The sequence below is a fragment of the Elephantulus edwardii genome, unplaced genomic scaffold, assembly GCF_000299155.1.
Source record: "Elephantulus edwardii isolate Elephantulus edwardi_28Jun2011 unplaced genomic scaffold, EleEdw1.0 scaffold00261, whole genome shotgun sequence".
NCBI classification, from domain to species: Eukaryota; Metazoa; Chordata; class Mammalia; order Macroscelidea; family Macroscelididae; genus Elephantulus; species Elephantulus edwardii.
The window spans coordinates 2,419,059-2,428,443 of NW_006400011.1; the positions used below are offsets into that span (position 1 = coordinate 2,419,059).

Genomic DNA, 9,385 nt, shown 5'->3' on the forward strand with positions numbered 1-9,385 from the left:
GAGGGACAGCGCAGGAGGGGAAGACCCTCTATGAGATGGATTGATTCGGTGACTGGGGTAATCGGGATGGGTGTGTCAGAGGCGGTGCGGTTGGTGCAGGATAGAGCAGGGTTTAGGGCTGTTCTGCAAAGGGTCGCTATGAGTCGGAAACGACTAGACGGCACATAACAACAACAACAACAGCCCAAAGTTGCACGGCTCGAATCCATCAGCTCGTGCAGGAGAAAGATAGGCAATCAACTCCCAGGCAATTTCCTGCCTCTGCTCAATCTACTGCAACATCAGCTATAGGTCTGTTCTGACTCAACTGTACATAACAGGAGTAGAAACATTGAGTGCTCTTCCCCTTGAGCCAAATCACTGCCTATATTTTCATACACTCTTTGACATGACAGGCAATTCTGCAGAGTGTTGTTGTCAGGTGCCGTCGAGTTGAGTACAACTCATAGCAACCCTATGATCAAAATATCTGAACCCTGTTCTATCCTGTACCATCCTCATACTTCCTGACACACAAAAGCCCATTACAGGGCCCCAATACAATAAAATAGCACAGAAAAGTCATAACTCCTTGCATTTCTACCTGCTTTGTAATCCAGAAAAGAACTACTAAATTAACTAGCAAATACTGAAATTCTGACAGAACACACACTTTTTAAAAAAATATTGTTTGCATTCAGGTAAGATCCAAATTGGGTTTTAACTTAAGTTGCAATAAAAGTAATTACCCCCAAAAAGCCTAGGGTCAAAGGTCTAGGGCTTTGCAAATTTCTCTACAGAGTATCCACAAAATCAGAGGAATTAATTCAATAGCTGCAAAAAGAAGAAAAAAAAAAACAAACAAAAAACCCAAGAACGAAAGCAGGGATGTCAACCTCTTCACCCATCTCTCCTTCCTTAGACCAACATTTATTCATCACCCTGGCTACATGCTCTGCTGTGCTTCCTGACCATTATTGCAGTCAATCTTGCCTAAGAGGGAGATGCTATTCTTATCACTGTTTAATAGATAAGAGCATTAAGCTACAGAGACTGTGTAATAAAGCCCAAGAAAAACAACTGGTATGTGGCAAAGTCAAACCCACACTGAGATCTTTTGACTCCAAAGTCCGTGCTTTTTGCTAAGTTACCACCCAAGGGATATTGCATTTCTCTGCCAAGTCACAGCAGCATACATATATCTACAGAAAACAGTACCTATGGCAATGCATTCTAACGGGCTGGTGACGGAAGCTGCTAACTACCCCGGATCCCTCGTGGCATATGTTGAACTGCTAAATGAAACTGTTCACTGTCCCCATTCCAAATGGCATTTTTTGCCATATTCTCGATACACCCCTGCTTTTATAGCACTAATTTAAGAAATTAAGTAAATGCTTAGAGGCTTAAAGAGGAGAGGACACAGCAAATTCAGTCGGCTCTCTGCACACTGCAACCTCAGCTGGATCCTTCAAATGATATTTCCTCAACTGCTCTGGTGGCTTCTTGTAAGGTGTCATCGAGTTGAGTACAACTCATAACAACCCTATGAACAGCAGATCTGAACCCCGTCCTATCTTATGCCACCTTCATACTTCCTGACACACTCGAGACCATTGTGGCAGTCACTGTGTCAATCCACCTGGCTGAGGGTCTTCCTCTCCTTCCTTGACCCTCCACCCTTCCCAACATCATGTCCCTCTCCAAGGAATAGCACCTCCTCGCAACATGCCCAGAGTATGTGAGGCAAAGCCTCATCATTCTTGTCCCTAAAGAGCACTCCGACTGCACCCTCTCCAAGACATATCTATCTGTTCATTCTCTTGGCCATCCATGGGATACTCTTCTCCAATACCACACCTCAAAGGCATCCATGCTTCTTCTGTCATCCCCATTCATTGTTTAGTTCTCAGAAGCATAGTAAGTGATTGAAAGACCATGGCCTGAATCAGACGCACCTTAGTCTTCAAACAAACATCATTACTCCTCAATAATTTGGAAAGGTCCCTAACAGCAGACATTCCCAATGCAATAGGTTTCTTGATTTCCTGACTGCTGGTACCAAGGGTGTTAATTGTGGATCCTAGAAAGATGAAGTTGTTGACAGTTTGAATCTCTTCTCGATCCACCATGATGTTGTGTATCGGTCCAGTGGTAAGCATCTTTGTTTTCTTGACTTTGAGATGCAATCCAAATTAAAGGCTGCATTCACTGATCCTCTGCAACAAGTGTCTCAAGTTCTCACTTTCAACAAGCAAGGTTGTGTCATCTGCATAACACAGGTTATCCGATCCTGATGCCATATTCCCTTCATAGAGTCCAGCTTCTCGAATAATTTGCTCAGCATACAGGTTATATGAGTATGGAGAAAGAGTAGAACCCTGACACACTCCCTTCTTCATTTTAAACCATGCTGTATTCCCCTGCTCTGTTCATATTAACAGCTTCCTGGTCCAGGTATAGGTTTTGTATGAGCACAGTTAAGTGCTCTGGGATTCCCATTCTTCTCAAAGTCAGCCACAACTTGTTATGATCCACACAGTCAAATGCCTTTGCATAGTCAATAAAGCAAAAATAGACATTCTTCTGATATTCTCTAATTTCAACTAGAATTCTTCTGACTTCAATAATGATTTTCTTGAAACCATGGCCTCTTCTAAATTCTGCTTGAACTTCTAGCAGTTCCCTAACTATGTACTGTCCTAGCCATTTTTTTAAATGATCTTCAGCAGTATTTTGCTTGCATGTGACATTAACTATATTGTTCAATAGTCTTCAGAGATTGCTCTGGTGGCTTAGTGGTAAGGAATTGCAAAGGAACATGGTTTGAATCCACAGCTGTTCCATGGGAGAAAAATGAGAAATCTCCCATGCAACTTACTGCCTCTGAAACCTGCTAGAAGGTCAGCTACGGGTTGCTTCCAATTCTACAACAGTACTAAAAGAAAAAAAGAAATTGTGAAAAATTACAAATGCCATGGTCTTTGCAATCACTTGCTATGCATCAGAGAGCTGGACAATGACTAGGGATGGTAGAAGGGGAATTGACACCTTTGAGCTGTGGTGCTGGAGGAGAGTGTTGAATATACCATGGACTGTTAGGAAAACAAACAGGTTTGTCCTAGAGAGGGTGAGTCTGGGCTGCTCCTTGGAGGAAAGGATTCTGAAGCTTCATCTGACATACTTTGGACATGTTACGAGGAGGGGCGTCATGCTTGGGAGGGTGGAGGGACAGCGCAGGAGAGGAAGACCCTTTGTGAGATGGATTGATTCAGGCACTGGGTTAATAGGGGTAGGTGTGTTGGAGATGGTGAGATTGGCACAGGATAGGGTAGAGTTTAGGACTGTTGTACATAGGGTCACTATGAGTCACAGGTGACTTGACGACACATAACAACAGCAAAGGTGGGTTGGGTTTTTTTTGTTTTTTAAAAAATTTGTTGTTGTTGTTGCTGGTTGTCTTTCAAATGCACTGACTCATGAACAGAAGTTCCTTTGAAAATCAGTCATCTTTATATGGAGCTGCAAGCAGAGAAGCCCTTGAGGTCACTAGATGAAGGTCAAACCAATGAAGGCCCCAGGGATGTGCATGAGGCAAAATGGGGCAGTGTGTCTGTGTCAGGAGCTGGCTTCAGTCCCACAGCACCCACAAAAATGGGGATAAGAGATTCCAAATGCTGGGGGCTGACTGGAACCGTGTTGTTAGGAAAGCCCCTCATTCATCTTCTTGATGACTTTGGAGCAGTGCTCAGAATTACGCAGTGGGGAGAAGGCCAACCAGGGTGTTCTGTGATTCAAATAAGGCTATGCTATGGCTAAATTAATTTTGTTACTTAGGCGAACATTTGTCCTGACTGAAGAATTAGAGTGTTGTCATGAATATGCATTAAAAGGAAAAGTCTGAGTTGTGTTCCAAGGGAATTGTATTGACTACACAGGCAGCTAATGACATAGTTTATTTCCCTAGAAGAATCAGTGCTCATTTTCTTCATGACCTTGTAGTTTAAACTCTTCAAATTGAGAGCACAATAGCTAAGCTCCTTCACTGAATTCATAAGTAACCAGAACATAGCAGCACTATAAACAGAAATACTTCAAGCAAAGACACTCAAGTCAGATATAAGAATGATAGGGCCAAAATGCATTCCCAGGAAGGAAAAAGATCAGGATCTAAATGGGATTCGTGGGAAGAATGTATTCATGACCACTGTCATGTAAAACCAAACCAGGGGTACAGTCACCTACGTGGCCTCTCCCTCCTTCCCAGACAAATGACCATCTTTACATTTCAAAGAATTTCAAGATGAAGATCTTATCTATACTTAATAATTAACCTTCTTCTTTTCCTTTGTTCAAGGAGCTCTATTTGTCATGTGTGTGTGTGTGTGTGTGTGTGTGTGTGTGTGTGTGTGTATGGGGTGGGGAGTGTATCTAGTTTATTTCATATTCTTTTTTATTTTTTACTGAGATAGTTAACAGTTGTAGTTTGCTTGGCTCCACAGTCAACACTCTTGGTACCAACAGCCAGGAAATCAAGAAACGAATTGCATTGGGAAAGTCACTGGGAAGGGACCTCTCCAGAGTACTGAAGAAAATTACATTCAGCTGGAGATTAAGGTGCACCCAATCCAGACCATAGTCTTTGCATTTGTGTGCTATGCATCAGAGAGCTGGACAGTGACTAGAGATGAGAGAAAGAGAATTGATGCCTTTGAGCTGTGGTGCTGGAGAAGAGTGTTGAATATACCACGGACTGCCAGGAGAACAAACAGGTTTGTCCTGGAGAGGGTGAAGCCAGAATGCTCCTTGGAGTCAAGGATTCTGAAGCTTCGTCTGACATACTTTGGACATGTTGCAAGGAGGAACCAGTCCTTGGAGAGGGACATCATGTTTGGGAGAGTGGAGGGACAGCACAGGAAAGGAAGACCCTCAATGAGATGGATCAATTCGGTGATTGGGGCAATGGGAGTGGGTGTGTCAGAGACAGTGAGGTTGGCACAGGACAGAGCAGGATGTAGGGCTCTTGTACACAGGGTAGCCATGAGTCGCAGGCGACTCAATGGCACATAACAACAACTGGTTTACTTACAAAGTTCATAAAGTTCATACACACTGTTTTTCACACTGGATCATTCCCCTTTCCTTTGACCACTCTGCCCTCCACCCATCAAATTGTGTGACCCTATGATTAAGGCATTTATTTGGCCATTATCCAAAAGGTGGTTGAAACCCATCAACAGCTCGAAGAGAGAAAAAGAGACAATTTGCTTCCCTAAATGTGTTTCCCTTGGAAACCTTAAGGGGAAGTTCTGCTCTGTCTGACTAACATCTACTTGATGGATTTTGGGTTTCTCTGTTCCAGGGGGCACAATGTTTAAAGGCTATCGATCCACGCCCACCAACCATTCTGTGGAAGAAAGGTGCAGCAGTCAGCGTCCATAAAGATTCAAACTCTGCCGCTGAGTTGTTCCCACTCAGAACCGACCCTCCATTGGGCTTCTGAGCCTGTAAATTGCACGGGAGGAGATTGCCAATCTTTCTGTCTCAGATCTTGTGGTGGATTTAAACCACTATTTGGGTTAACAGTGCAACTCTCTACAAGCTATGCCACCAGAGCCTTCGAAACCCTTGGTGGCACTTCCGCTCTGTTCTACAGAGTCGATACAAATCTCCATCAAAGAAACAGCAAGGGGTTTGGTATTCCGTTATCCAACTCAAGATGGATAATATATTCCTCAATAAAACAATTGGGGTTTTTTCCACTTCTAACAGGTTACAGAATGTTCTTCTATAATAGCACAAAGCTACAAATTGATTGATTCTTTTCCCTATTGGATTCTGAGGTGATCCTTTTTGTTCACGAGCCAGCCTTCAATCACTCACACGCACTCATTGCCGAACCAACTCGTAACTGACTCTCCAATGGGTTTTCAGGAGCTGTAATCTTCACAAGAGGAAATTGCCCATCTTTCTCCCATGGAGCAATTGGTAGATTTTAGTTACCTGCCTTTAGCACCTTATTGAACTACTAAAATCTGCAAAAAGTTCTTTCTCTACTGGTTAAAGGAGCTCTGATTGGGAACTCTGGTGGCCTAGTGGTAAGAAGCTGCACTGCAATCCCAAAGGCACACAGTCCCTGTTTTATTGACTGACCAGATTACAAAAAATAATCATGGTTGACACCTTAGTTCATTCTTCTGGTAAGTCTGTTGATCTGCTCTTCCCAGTTACCCACATCTCCACTTTCTACAAAATGAGTGGTCTTTTTCTTCATTCCATCTCATGGTGAAGATAATTTGAAGGGCCACAAGAAGTTATTTACTTCTTCGAAGCATTTGCCAACAGTATAGATCTCATGAATCAGATCGTCCATGCAGATGATGCTGTATTTACGAAGAGATCGTGCGATCAAAGTGCTGTCTATCAAAGCAATTCACTTCTTATCCATTTTGCCATAACCATGCTTATAGATTAGTTCATTGACAGACTTCAGGTTTGGGTACCACCATGCAATATATGGTTCCACAATCCTCAGCTTTATTGAGCTTAACAAGGGTGCCATTGAAGGTCTGGCATAAGAACCATAACCTGTTATGAATCTTTCGGTTCACACCATTGGTATCTCTGATCCTGATGATGAATGCCAGTTTAAGTTCTGCAGGTACATAGTAGTTGTCAGCTTTCCTTGCCATCCGAGCCATTCAAATCTCAGTTCTGTACATCTGCCTATATTCTTTGTGATAGTGCTTAGCTTCCTTCTTGCCTTTTGAAACATCTTTTGAACAAACTTCTTTCTCAGATGTTTGACCCTTAATTCTGCAAAATTACTTTGCTTTTTCTTAAGAGTTTCTGGCACTGAAGGACCTTTTTCTTCTCCATGGCAGCCTCCATGATTTGACTTGGGGTCGGGGGGAAGCTTACATCTAATTCTTATCTCTTCTTTTACAACCTCTTCCCCCCCCAACCTCTCCCCTTCATCTGCTTGCGTGTTCCAGGGGCTCTGTAGTTTGTCATGTCAGTTAACAATTTATGTTTCTTTTAGATTAGCTAGTGACTCATTAGCCCAGGTTTTAGGAATGTAGAGGTAAGGGGTCGCTGAGTGAACTCAATGGCAAACTGTTTATCCATCAGGGGTCTGGTGCCTTTCAAGTTCAGAGGCTCAAAGTTTGTTCTTAGGCAACGTACATACTCCTAACCTGGGGCTCACCGTTTGAGAACCCCAGATCTAGAATGCTTGATGAGGAAGAAAAGTGACTTATTCCGATTCCCAAAGACGAAAGAGTATCTGAAAACTCTGAATAAAGCAATTTATTCCAGCTTCTAAATCTACTCTGAACTAGGTAAATTAGAATAATTTCTCTTCAGGAATGAACATATTCGTGACAATTATAAGTACCAAGAAAAAAAATCATCTTGACAACTTACAATGAAGGCATTAACCTCTTTAGTCTGGAATCAGATGAAAACAATAACTCTTCTGGCAAAGATAGAAACTAGGTGGAGCTGTCAAGTCCCTGATTCAAGGAGGACCTAGGTTAAGATGGGAAGAATAGGTGTTGGTGTTGTTAGATGGCAGCAAGTCCTGTATGACCCATAGTGACCCTGTGAATAACAGATAGGAACCTTCCCCTATCCCGTGCCATCGTCATCATCTCTGCTTCAATCACTGTGTCAATTCACCTTGTTGAGAGACTTTCTCTTCCGCACTGACCCTCTATCTTTTCTGGCATGGTGTCTCTTCCCAAGGAATAGCCTCTTTCCTAACAATATGACCAAACTATGTGAGACAAAGTTTCACCATCCTTGCGCCAACCAAGAAGCACTCAGGTTGCATGTTTTCTAAGTCATATCTGTTCATTCTTTTGCAGTCCATGGGATATTCAGTGCACTTCTCCAACAACACAATTCAAAGCCATAAATTCTTCTTCTATCACTTTATTCATTGCCCAATGACATAACAAGTAATTGAAAAGTCCATGACCTCAATCAGGCACACTTCAATCTCCAAACTGACATCATTGTTCCTCAGTGATTGGGTTGGGTCCTGACAGCAGACTTTCCAAGGCAGTATGTCTCCTGATCCTGACTATTGATACCAAGGGTGGTTATTGTGAATCCAGGTAAAATGAAATCATTGGCTTCACCCTCAAAATTGATTGTTTACAGCCTCAATGGGAGAGGAAGAGAGACCAGGAAATAAAAGACACAAATCAGAAATAGTCAGAAGGACTGGGGCTCAGAACTGATCTGGCACATGCAATTAAGAACATAGGAAAGCAGCCCTATGATTGTTGAGCTCAGGTCAGGAACACCTGAAAACAGATATAGAAATAAAATTCACTTTGTGTCATAGCACTGCTGTAACAGAGCACCAATAAGTGGGAGACTTAAAAACACAGAATGTGGCACTCGGGCAGGCTAATCGAAGAAGATGGCTGCGCCCCAGCAACCCTCTTCAGCGACTTCCTCAACCGCTGGGGTATCCTGCCTGGGGTCAGCTGGTGGCCCAAGTGCCCAACACAACTGGTAGGGCCTGCCCAGAGCGGGCTTCCACAGCAACAGCAACCAGACTTCGATTCCCTGCAGCGCTACAAAGATGCTCATCCCGCAGCTGAAGGAGAGCCTACAGACGTTAATGAAAGTTGCTGCTCAGAACTTGATTCAGAACACGAACATTGACAACGGCCCAAAGAGCAGCGATGGACCCATACAGCGCTTTGACAAGTGCCTAGAAGACTTCCATGCTCTGTGTGACCAGTTAGAGCTCTGCCTGAGCCTAGCACACGAGTGCTTGTCCCAGAGCTGAGACAGCGCTAAGCATTCACCAACCCCGGTGCCCACAGCCACCAAGCCTGCCAGCCTGCCCTACCCTCAGTACCATCAAAACCCAGATTGCCTGCGCCAAGGATATTCACACTGCTTTGCTGGACTGTGCCAACAAGGTCATGGGCAAGACCCCTGCACCACCTACAGGCCCTGGAGGCCCCCTCTGAGCTGGGGGATAGGGAATGGGGGCCAACCAGGCCTAGAGAATGAACAGTGGTAACTCTTAAAAAAACCAAAAACAAACCAAAAAAACCCACACAGAATGTCTTGTCTTTTAGTTTTACAAAAAAACACACAGAGTGTCTTGTCTTTTAGTTTTGAAGACTAGAAGTCCAAACTAATAATATGCTGCCTGATCCAGCCTGTCTCTCAATCTCTCAGCTGTCATCGTCAGGTAACCCCAGACATTCCTGAGTGTGTGGCTTCAGCATGGCTGTCTTTGCCCTGTACTTTTGTTCCCCTCTAGAGTAGAAGATATGGAGATAGGACACATCCCTACATACATCTTTTCTGATTTTGAATCATGCTGTGTTTCCTTGCTCTGTTCTGATGACTGCCTCCTGGTCTAAGAATCGGCTTC

The 9,385-nt window shown here is 43.5% G+C and overlaps 2 pseudogenes; one reads left to right on the forward strand and one right to left on the reverse strand.

Annotated features, from left to right (window-relative positions):
* Positions 1–6,163: 6,163 nt before the first annotated feature.
* On the reverse strand, positions 6,164–7,837 carry LOC102870232 (annotated as a pseudogene).
* A 573-nt stretch (positions 7,838–8,410) lies between these two features.
* LOC102870639 lies at positions 8,411–8,972 on the forward strand (annotated as a pseudogene).
* The last annotated feature ends 413 nt before the right edge of the window (positions 8,973–9,385 follow it).